The sequence below is a fragment of the Bubalus bubalis genome, chromosome 19 (genome assembly GCF_019923935.1).
Source record: "Bubalus bubalis isolate 160015118507 breed Murrah chromosome 19, NDDB_SH_1, whole genome shotgun sequence".
Lineage (NCBI taxonomy): Eukaryota > Metazoa > Chordata > Mammalia > Artiodactyla > Bovidae > Bubalus > Bubalus bubalis.
This window is the reverse complement of record NC_059175.1, coordinates 59,881,812-59,894,469: the sequence shown is the minus strand read 5'-3', so window position 1 is coordinate 59,894,469 and position 12,658 is coordinate 59,881,812. Positions and strand designations below refer to the sequence as shown.

Here is a 12,658-nt window from a genome sequence, read left to right as displayed (position 1 = left end):
TTTGGAAGGAATGATGCTAAAGCTGAAACTCCAGTACTTTGGCCACCTCATGTGAAGAGTTGACTCATTGGAAAAGACTCTGATGCTGGGAGGAATTGGGGGCGGGAGGAGAAGGGGACGCCAGAGGATGAGATGGCTGGATGGCATCACTGACTCGATGGACATGAGTCTGAGTGAACTCCGGGAGTTGGTGATGGACAGGGAGGCCTGGTGTGCTGCGATTCATGGGGTCGCAAAGGGTCAGACATGACTGAGCAACTGAACTGAACTGAACTGACTGATTGTTCCCTTGGTCACTGGATAAATGTACATGGATATCTATTCATTAGAATACATCTCCCTCTGTCAGCTAAGATTTTTACCAACATCAATGTCAGCACACACACAGTGTGCACACATGTTATAAAAATAAACAAAATATGATTTCTGTGATAGCAAGTCAAAATTAGACTGTGATTGCATGGCCCATATTTGAATAATCCTTTGACTTCAATTGACAATAACTGAGAAGAAAACTCACCACCTCTCTCTACTTTGGACAAGGATAGAAAAGAAAGTTGATATTTGGCAAAACTAATACAATTATGTAAGTTTAAAAAATAAAATAAAATTTAAAAAAATAAATAATAAATAAAAAATAAATAAATCCATGACACATCTTCAAAAAAAAAAAAGAAAAGAAAGTTGAGTTTCCAGGATAAAGGACAATAAGTCTATCAATTATGATTCTAATACTTGCAATTGTCTCAGTTACTAGATTTGGACAATTTGGGAGCATATACATATTAGAAGGGTGCTGATTTGTTAGAACAGCTGGTATTGGCATCAGGATAAAATTTAACAAAGCATAGCTGTGAATATTCTGTATAGAAATCAATGATATTATACATGTTTCATTGCCATTCTCCCAAATCATCCCACCCTCTCCCTCTCCCACAGAGTCCAAAAGACTGTTCTATACATCTGTGTCTCTTTTGCTGTCTCGCATACAGGGTTATCGTTACCATCTTTATTTTTTTTTATGATTAACTGTTTGTTTTCTTTTTCTTTTTTTTAATTTTATTTTTTAACTTTACAATATTGTATTTGTTTTGCCATATATCAATATGAATCCACCACAGGTATACACGTGTTAAAAATATGGAACGCTTCACGAATTTGCATGTCATCCTTGCTCAAGGGCCATGCTAATCTCTGTATCGTTCCAATTTTAGTATATGTGCTGCCGAAGCGAGCACCGTTACCATCTTTCTAAATTCCATATATATGCGTTAGTATACTGTATTGGCAAGGGCACCCCACTCCAGTACTCTTGCTTGGAAAATCCCACGGATGGAGGAGCCTGGTAGGCTGCAGTCCATGGGGTCTCCAACAGTCAGACAGGACTGAGCAACTTCACTTTCACTTTTCACTTTCATGCATTGAAGAAGGAAATGGCAACCCACTCCGGTGTTCTTGCCTGGAGAATCCCAGGGACGGGGGAGCCTGGTGGGCTGCCGTCTATGGGGTCGCACCGAGTCGGACACGACTGAAGCGACTTAGCAGCAGCAGCAGCAGCAGCAGCAGCAGCAGTACTCCATTGTGTATAGGTACCACAGCTGGAGGGAAGTGGGAGGGGCGTTCAGGATGGGGAACAAGTGTATACCAGTGGCAGATTCATGTTGATGTATGGCAAAACCAATACAATATTGTAAAGTAATTAGCCTCCAATTAAAATAAATAAATTTATTAAAAAAAAAAAGAAATCAATGAGATGAGTGAGAGAATGTTGGAGACAGAAGCCTATGCCCAAACAATATGATAGGTTTAAGTGGAGAGATGTGAGAACTGGAATAAGAGGCAGAGGGATAAACACCTCAGAGACAGGAAGTGAGGAGGAATAGAAGTGATGAAAGCTGCTCCTTGTGAAATGCAGACGGATTCAAGAAAAAGGGTGAGATTCCCTGGGACAGAGATACAATAAGATGCTTAAAATGAGATCAAAATATTCTCCCCCTCCCCAAAGACGCACAACCCAAAACAAACCAGTACTCTAAAGCAAATATTTATATTATTTACCTAAAATAATAAGAAAGTGTTGAATGAATACACATTGTTTACAAAGAAGCTTACTGACCCACTTCAGAAAAGTGTGAGTGTGCTAATTCGCTTCAGTTGTGCCTGACTCTTTGCGACCCCATGGACTGTAGTCCCCAGGCTCCTCTATCCATGGGATTTCCCAGGCAAGAATACTGGAGTGGGTTGCCATGCGCTCCTCCAGGGGATCTTCCCAACCCCGGGATCAAACCCACATCCCTTATGTTTCCAGAATTGGCAACTGGGTTCTTTACCACGAGTGCCACCTGGGAAGCCCTGACAAATACAGATTGTAAACCCGAAAATAAACCTGTAAAAGATTGTTACCCTTACTGATTCTCTAGTAACTATAAGATTTTCCTTGAGTTCTAAGAAAAATCATTAATTCTTCATTTATTTTTTATGCTAAATATAAACCCAGTAAGCTAAACTTACTTTTAATGTCTTATAACTTTTGAATCAAAAGAAAAGGAAAAAATACTCACTGGTATGATATCATGGGGGGAAGAAAAAAACAAGACTATGAATCTGCTGAAGGTAAGATAGAATATTGCATAAAGCTAACAAAACATTGAACTTGGATGGAACAAATCAAATATTAAATGTACTGATTATAGAATTTTTGTTTAGTTATGTGAATAAGAATAAGATTTCCATTTGCTTTATTTGAGTAAGTATAAACTAAGTCACCCAAAACTCAAGCTTTATAAGGTTTTATGAATTCCAAGGATAACCACTTCACAATTTTGTCAAAATCAGTTCAGTTCAATCACTCAGTTGTGTCTGACACTTTGCAACCCCATGAACTGCAGCACGCTAGCCTCCCTGTCTATTGCCGACTCCCAGAGTTTACTCAAATTCATGTCCTTTGAGTCAGTGATGCCATCCAACCATCCCATCCTCTGTCATCCCCTTCTCCTCCTGCCTTCAATCTTTCCCAACATCAGGGACTTTTCCAACAGGTCAGTTATTCACATCAGGTGGCCAAAGTATTGGAGTTTCAGCTTCAGCATCAGTCCTTCCAATGAATATTCAGGACTGATTTCCTTGAGAATGGACTGATTGGATCTCCCTGCAGTCCAAGGGACTCTTAAGAGTCTTCTCCAACACCACAGTTCAAAAGCATCAATTCTTCTGTGCTTAGCTTTCTTTATAGTCCAACTCTCCTATCCATACATGACTACTGGAAAAACCATAGCCTTGACTAGACGGACCTTTGTTGGAAAAGTAATGTCTCTGCTTTTTAATATACTGTCTAGTTTGGTCATAACTTTTCTTTCAAGTCATAGCGTCTTTTAATTTCATGGCTGCTGTCACCATCTGCAGTGATTTTTGGAGCCCACCCAAAATAAGATCTGTCCCTGTTTCCACTGTTTCCCATCTATTTGCCATGAAGTGATGGGACCAGTTGCCATGATCTTAGTTTTCTGAATGTTGAGTTTAACCCAACTTTTTCACTCTCCTCTTTCGCTTTCATCAAGAAGCTGTTTTAGTTTTTCTTCACACTCTGCCATAAGTGTGGTATCATCTGCATATCTGAGGTTATTGATATTTCTCCCAGCAATCTTGATTCCAGTTTGTGCTTCATCCAGCCCTAGGTTTCTCATGATGTACTCTACATTTAAGTTAAATAAGCAGGGTGACAATATACAGCCTTGATGCACTCCTTTCCTTATTTTGAATGAGTCTGTTATTCCACGTCCAGTTCTTCCTGACCTGCATACAGATTTCTCAAGAGGCAGGTCAGGTGGTTTGGTATTTATTTGTCAAATAAAATAAGACAATTTCACTGGGAGAATGTTAAATGAAATAATCATCATCATGAATAGCTGTATCTCCTCCCAAATATAAAACTACATTAAAATTTAGCATCACTTTACCTTACTAAACATTTGACTTTGACATTCATTTATTTAATAATAATTTCTATTTGTGGAGTTCTTAAACTTCCCCTCTTAGTTATTCATGATATGTGATTACATTCTATTTGACTTTAATAGAATTCAATAAATGTATCTAACTTTAGCTGCTAATAATTCCTGCTTGATTGAGATTCTTTTAAATTGTTTCTGTCTTCTATTAAAAAGTTATCAATATTGAAGAAGTGACTTTCCATAAATATATGCTGCATGTTTTTTCATATAAAAGCACCATTTATCATATAAACTAAGAGGATCAGTCAAAACAGATTGGACAAGAAAAATGCTTCAAGGGATTTCACCAGGGGGGAAGGAGATTCTGTACCAATAATTACTTATGAAAATGTTTAAATGTTATTTTTATAGTTTCCTTTTAAATATTACTCATTAATTCATCCTTAACATTCTTAACTTCCTATCAGAGTGCTATGAGTGTTTAACACAATGTCTGTGTCTTACTATTGAATAACTTTGGGTTCCTTTTATTCTTATGCAGAACAAAATTATTATTTCAAGTTAGATTGCAATGTCAGGACATTAATGTTGAACAATACATATGGCACTGAAAAAAGCTGATGGCTAAGTCTGAGTATTTAAGAGATGCACTTTAGAGACTTACTAATTTCTTTACATATACTTCTCTTATTCTAACAATATAATGAAGGAAATATTAATAATTAATAAACATGATATTTCCAATCACTATACAATGTTCCCAGTTTTACTGTATCAGGAAAGATTCCTCAAAAGGTAATAGGTTTGTGTTAGATTTGGGAAAGATTCACTTTGAGAAAAAGAAATTATTCAAAGTCTAAAATGGAGATTTGGTGGGGCAGTAAATGTTAACATCAGGAAGGATAAACACTATCTATCCTACAGTGTCTTTGTAATAAGGAAACAGAGTAAGTCCTAGATATGACTTTGAAGAGTCATTCTTATGTGCTTATTTCAATAGTTTACAAATCTAATTTTCCCTAGTGGTTACTTTTGCTAAACTCAATTCCTATAAAATAAGTAATGAAATAAGGATAAAGCTAGTATAATAATATAACTCCTCAGGGAACGCCTATAGGAGACCACCTTTGTCACCTCAATCACAAGCGATGATTGCTCTTATTTCACCTTCATTGCTGTTTGTTGCCAGATGTTTTCCTCAGTCCGGCTTATGTCATTTTGGTGTACACTGAGCTAAGGGACATCTCTCTGATGCTATAACAAGAGGCCTTTATTTACTTTATGGGATTTACTAAATGATAAATATAACTGGAGTTCTAAATATGATCTACAATGTTTCCTGAGTGCATGCTAAGTTGCTTCAGTCGTGTCTGACTCTGTGCAACCCCATGAACTGTAGCCCACCAGACTCCTTGGTCCACAGGGTTCTCCAGGTAAAAATACTGGAGTGGGTTGCCATTTCCCATTCCAGGGATCTTTCTAACCCAGGGATCAAATCCCTGTCTCACGTCTCCTGCATTGGCAGACAGGTTCTTTCCACTAGTGTCACCTGGGAAGCCCAGAATGTTTTGGTATTTCTTATTTGTTCAGTAACAGACCTTAAGAAGTATATTTTAAATAGAAAAAAAAAAGTGTTTCTGTATAAACACATGCACGACTATGGTACAAGAGGACTGTAAAAAAGCAGGCTTGCAACAAAAGTGAAAATAAAGTTTTGGAGAGTACTGAGGAGGAGACCGATTTATTCTTATCGAAGACAAGGGCAGTATGAAGTATGAAAGTCTCTCAGTTGTGTCCGAGTCTTTGTGACACCATGGACTATACATTCCAAGGAATTCTCCAGGCCAGAATACTGGAGTGGGTAGCCTTTCTCTTCTTCAGGGGATCTTCCCAACCCAGGGATCAAACCCAGGTCTCCTGCATTGTGGGGAGATTCTTTACCAGCTGAGCTACAAGGGAAGCCCTTCACTCCAAATGGGTAAAATTTAAGCTAGCTTTAGAAGACAAGTCAGATTTTGACAGATGAAAATGGGTGGAAAAGCCTACTAGATATTCTGATATTTAAAAAAATTGACAGTGCAACATTTTTGGCAGCTTTTCTTTATTAATATTTTTTCCCTGAGCTCTAGGCAGACATTTAGCAATTAATCTTGTGGAGCTACAGTGCAATAGGCGAGTGTGATTGGAATCATGAAAAGCTCTGTGTGAGGATAAAAGATAAAAAAGACAGAAATGACAAGTCTAAGATCTAAAAGCAATCATTCATCAGAGATTAGAATTACTGAATTTTACACTTTACTATGTCCAATAGTAGATGTCACTGGCATTCTTCTATTTTCTTGCCATGATGGTGTCTCAGGAAAAAAAAAATGCTATAGGATTTCTGTCCTTTATCAAGTATACTACAGTCTAATAAAATACTGTTTCTCTGAGGGAATTAAAATAATATTTTAATAATGTTTATTTATTATTATATTATTAATTAATGCAAAATGCATTCTTGGTAAAAGTCAAAATATCAGGCATTTGTTAAAGTCAGAACAATATTCTCTAGAATTAGTTAAACCATAAAATTATATATATATGCAAAGCATGCATTTTTTTTTAAATTCACTGTTAGTAAAGGATCAAAATACTATACACATTTTAAAATAAGAACTTGAAAGAAAGCTCCTCTTTTGGAAAATTGTTAGAAAAAGACACAATATAAAGAGCAAGTAAAGATAGTGTTTCACATTTGGGCTACATAGTCATTGTAAAGGTATGCATATATTTGTAACAACTTGGAATAAAAGTCACTTCACCACTCTGTAAGTTATAATAAGTCATTATTATCTTTTCATTATTTCCATCCTTAGGAAAGCCTGTCATAAGTCCGGGTCAAGAAGCTGAACTTCACTAAAAAATAGAAATATCACAACTAACTAATAAATATGATTCATAAATTTTAAACAAGATCATGTAGATAAGAAGAGATGTATACTAGAGGTTTCAGAGTCACAGAAAACTTTAGTTAAGGAAGTAAACAAAGTTATGGTGGAAGGTCACGGACTAAATCCAGAAATCATTAATATAAAATCAGAAAGTGTCTTTATTGGCTACAGTCCAAAATAAACAGTCCAAGTTCCCATATTCAGACCCAAGAATAGAAAGCAGAAAGTAAATGTTAAATGGGTAATACTGATTGCTATAATGGAGGGTTAAAGGATAGTATACTAGTTGTTGTAAGTAAAACATTCTAATTTAGTAAATTCAGAGAGATGTCCATTATCAGAAGAACTTTGTAAAGAAACCAACAAATGAAACAGAAAAACTTCGGAATAGTCCTTACTTGCTAACATAAGAGTGAAGTGATTTGGGATCACAACTGAAGTTTAAGTAAGTGTAGTAAGAATCCATTTGACATTGGTGTGTGTGATGTCCATCCTGGTTGTCAAAAATCTTATTTTATCATTTTAAAATTTTAAAAATTCACATTTAAAAGACATGCAAAGACTCCTATTTTGAGGTAGACCTATAGAATATTACAGAATGGATTTTTGCAATGAATAAAGAATGAGATTATAATTGGGGACAGTAGTAGAGAAGAATCCGGATCTCGTATAAGCTGTACATTTGATCTCTGTACTCTGTCCCATCACTCCTGTGTATAACTCAACAGAAGTGCATATATTTGTTCAACAAAAAAAAATATTAAAAATGTTCAAGTATAACAAATTGTAAAGTCTAAAACTGGAACCACCGCAGTTTATATGATGTTCAGTAGAATGGCTATATTGTGAAGTATTCACCAATGGGACATTTTTCCAATCATACTTTATGGTTGCAAAGTATGAAAATGTGCACAAGGAAACATTCTAGCAAGTTCAGAGCATCATTTTTATCATAGGACCAACAAGAACCAAACAATATGTCTACAATAATAAAATGTAAAATTTGTAGAATGTCTATATAATAAAATATTATATAATCACAATTATGAACAGACCAAAGCTATAGAAAACAACCCAATGAATTGTAAAAGCCTTACTACTACTACTCGCTTCAGTCTTGTCCGACTTCTGTGCGACCCCATAGACGGCAGCCCACCAGACTCCCCCATCCCTGGGATTCTCCAGGCAAGAACACTGGAGTGGGTTGCCATTTCCTTCTTCAATGCATGAAAGTGAAAAGTGAAAGTGAAGTTGCTCAGTCTTGTCTTACTCTGCGCAACCCCATGGACTGCAGCCTACCAGGCTCCTTTGTCCATGAGATTTTCCAGGCAAGAGTATTGGAATGGGGTGCCATTGCCTTAAGGTTTAGTAAAAAATTAAATACTTTATATGTTTCCACTTTCATAATTCTATAATAGTTAAATTGGAACCCTATAATAAAATATAGAGAAAAACAAGGAAGTGGTTTCTTTAAAAGTCAAATAGTACTTGTGAAAATACTTAGGTATATAACCCCAAAATTTAACATATGATCATGAAAAAGAAAACACTACTTTAACTAGTATATAAATAACAGTATCTGTATTCATGCCAAAAATAACTACAGACAATGCTATGGTTTCTAGTAGGCAGAGTTCTAGTGGAAAGAGAATCCTGACATAGTGACAAGCCACGTTGTAGGATACTGTATAGGCTTCTAGTTCAGTACAGAAAGAGTTCTTTGTGCACGCATGCTAAGTCGCTTCAGTTGCGTCCAACTCATTGACATCCTATGAACTGTAGCCCTCGAGGCTCCTCTGGCCATGGGATTCTCCAAGGCAAGAATAATGGAGTGGAGCCATGCCCTCCCCAGGGAATATTCCCTACCCAGGGATCGAACCCAGGTCTCCCACATTGTAGGTAGATTCTTTACAGAATAAGCCACCAAGTCTCTTAAGTCTCCTATATTGGCAGGTGGGCTCTTTACCACTAGCTGGGAAGCTGTCTTTAACTGAACAATTTAAATGAAATGCAGCTTAAATTATTGCCTTTCTACCCTAAATCTTGGGCTTTCACAGTCTCTTGATTTGAAATCTGTAGTCCTTTGACTGTAACAATTGACTTTTTGAAGACAATTCAAACCAATTGAAGACCTTCAATTTCTTAGGAATTCTGGGTTTTTTTAGTTTTTGTTTTTTACTTTAACGTGGAGTCCGTGAGTGCACGCTTCCTGGATGGCACCAGTGATAAAGGACCTGCCTGCTGCAGAAGCAGGTTCACTCCCTGGGTCAGGAAGATCCCCTGGAGAAGGAAATGGCAACCCACTCCAGTTTTCTTGCCTGAAGAATCCCATGGACAGAGGAGCCTGGCAGGCTACAATCCATAGGGCTACAAACAGTCCAACATCACGAAAGCAACTTAGCATGAATGCAACCTATTAAATGACCACAGCATACATTTCAGTTTTAATTTTAAATTTCTATTTTTATACCTATATATTCACATATTTACTTTTCTTTTTTGAAATTAACATGGTATATTTGCTCAGTGACAAGTCAAGGTAGATAAAATTTATAATTTTCACAAGTGATAAATTGAGAGAAACGATTTTATATTTTTGTTAAATAACTTGAAATAATAAACCATGACGATTCACAAGAGAATTTTTTTCCTATTCTAAGGATTTTTTAAGGCAAGATAATGCTTGAATATGATTTCTGAAATCTGGAGACGATATCAAAAAAGAATGAAAATCAGACATACAGTGATTTTTAAACATCATTCAGAACCTACAACTCATATGCAGTGCCAGCAATTAGACTGACTGGCAACATTGCTCTTCATTTAAAGGTCACTCGCAATCATATGCAGTTTCATGCAAATCTTTGCTCCACTCTTGGTTTTGTCTTTCCAGAAGCAAATGACTGTACTTTTTCTTTGCTAATTAGTCAGAGAGAGAAAGAGAGAGCAAGTTAGCTCCCGTTTATTTTTGGAATATGTCATTTTATGCCAGATGCTTCTTGAGATTTGTACCACAAATATCTGAAATTTAATTAGAACATTCATCCTTTAGATTGTGTCACTGTGATTTGCCCCCTTGTTCATTTCATATGCTATGTATCTGACACATGAAAAGGAAAAAATTCATTTTGGTAGTGCAAATACAACTCTGTTGCCATTTAGAGGTATGGGATAGAAGACACCAGGGAGATAATTGGCTGAACAAATGCTTCCCTTTAGACGGTAAACAGTCAGACTGTAGAACTGAAGTGTCAGCTCACCAGACATTAAATTTTCTTACAGTTAGCTGGTGATTACAGCATATGTAGTCATGATTCATTACAACATGGCAGTCTTAGGGAAATTGTTCTTCGCGTTCATATCTCTCAGTGACTTGAATGTAATTGCTACAGAAGAAAGTAACAACACAAAATAGTCTTTGAATAATTAAGAAAATCTTAATATTTCACATCACAGAAGCAGCATGTTTTATGACCAAGATCCTTTGGAATCTATTTAATGATGTTTCAAGCCCCTGCAGTCTTGGGAAGTTTGATCATAATTGAAACCATAAAGGTATGGAAAAACTGCCATTGTTAAACTTGACCCAGTGGAAATATTCATATGATGTAATGTGTCCCCAGATTACCTGCCTGCCCCCTACAACCTCGGCAATCACCTATCTAGATAAAGGCTGTTACCTTCACAGCTGAATGAAAGATTTAGGAGAGCCAGCTAAAAGCAAATGGGCTACTTATAGTCCCTTGGGTTAGAGGAAGCCAGGCAAAAGAGAGTTAGTCCCAAGGTTATTGAAATTGACTTTTACAAAGTAGCCATAGAAGCGAAACACTAAGATGATTTGTTATCAGAGCCAAAAACTGTTGAAAATGTTCAGAAGGATCATACCTCTGAAATGACAATGAGAAACCTTGTTTTATGTAGCTATACAAAAGCTACCCCATCTCATTGTCTTGGGGGGATTACATGTCACATTAAATGGAATATCTTGGACCACTCTGGATATTTGATTTATGAGACTATCATGTGCTGGGATAATTGGGAGAATCTCAAGAATATATGGAGGCTTTGGGTAAAACAAATAAAAGAATCCTTCCCTCCTAAGTTATGAACATTAGACGGAACATTCATCATTGTGGGCATCTGCAGATAAATTTCTGAATCACAGAACTAATATGTCCTAGCAGGCCTGTTGCCATGTAGAATGGGGAATTTTGTTTCCATTAGAGTGAAATTCAAAGAATCCCAGGAATTTTGAGGATTACAAGATTTGAGAAATACAACTATATGGGGATACACCTGTTACCTTCTTCTTACACCTGAAGGAAACAGTATTAATATTAAAATCAAAGAAGGCACCAACTGAGAATCAGCATGATGTTTTCATTGCATGGTAGAATGACTCTCAGAGTCCATTTCTGAAGAGATGCTAGTAAATTGAAATATAAGCTTCTGGGATTACAACATGATGCAAATTTTCATTTTACTTTTTACATTTTCTTTTTACTTTTCTAAGTATTAATTTGCAAAATTGCAATATAAATGTACAGATAAATTTACACTATCACTGGTGTTATATTTTTGTTAAGGCATTATGCTTATACTTTTACATTAATAGATATATAAGATCGTTTATATAAATTTATATAATTTAATTTATAAATTATAAACTTATTTCATACATATATCATTTAATTTATAAAACTTTATACATTTATATAAATTTATGTAATTTAATTTACAGAGGATGAGATGGTTGGATGGCATCGCTGACTCGATGGACATGAGTTTGAGCAAGCTCTGAGAGTTGGTGATAGACAGGGAAGCCTGGCATGCTACAGTCCATGGGGTCGCAGAGTTAGACACGACTGAGCGACTAAACTGACTGGACTGAAGATCAAACATAAAGAAGTACCTGAATATTTGTTGTAACTTCTTAAATGAAACTCTAAATTATACTACCCATACTTCTTCAGTTTTAATGACCTCATTCAAAGAATCTATGCAAATTATTTCTCCAAGTCTTTTGTTCAGTTCAGTTCAGTCGCTTAGTCATGTCCAACTCTTTGACACCCCATGGACTGCAGCACACCAGAGTTCCCTGTCCCTCACCATCTCCTGGAGATTGCTCAAACTCATGTCCATTGAGTTGGTAATGCCATCCAACCAGCTCATCCTCTGTCATCCCCTTCTCCTCCCACCTTCAATCTTTCCCAGTATTAGGATCTTTTCCAATAAGTCAGTTCTTTGCATCAAGCGGCCAAAGTATTGGCATTTTAACTTCAGCATCAGTCCTTTCAATGAATATTCAGGACTGATTTCCTTTAGGATGGACTGTTTTGATCTCCTTACACTCCAAGGGACTCTCAAAAGTCTTCTGCAACACAATTCAACAGCATCAATTCTTCTGGCACTCAGCTTTCTTTATAGTCCAATTCTCACATCTATACAAGACTACTGGAAAAACCATAGCTTTGACTAGATGGCAAATTAATGTCTTTGTTGACAAAATAATGTCTCTGCTTTTTAATATACTGCCTAGGTTGGTCATAGCTTTTCTTCCAAGGAGCAAGCGTCTTTGAATTTCATGGCTACAGTCACCATCTGCAGTGATTTTGGAACCCAAAATAATAAAGTCTCTCACTATTTCCATTGTTTTCCCATCTATTTGCCACGAAGTGATGGGACCAGATGCCGTGATCTTAGCTTTTTAAATGTTGAGTTTTAAACCAACTTTTTTGCTCTCTCTCCTCTTTCACTTTCATCAAGAGCTCTGTA

The 12,658-nt window shown here is 36.4% G+C and overlaps 1 non-coding gene across 1 annotated transcript; it reads right to left on the bottom strand.

Annotated features, from left to right (window-relative positions):
* Nucleotides 1–1,134: 1,134 nt before the first annotated feature.
* LOC112580720 lies at nucleotides 1,135–1,238 on the bottom strand. Its single transcript, XR_003105059.2, has one exon. It is a non-coding gene; the product is annotated as a U6 spliceosomal RNA (small nuclear RNA).
* Nucleotides 1,239–12,658: the final 11,420 nt, after the last annotated feature.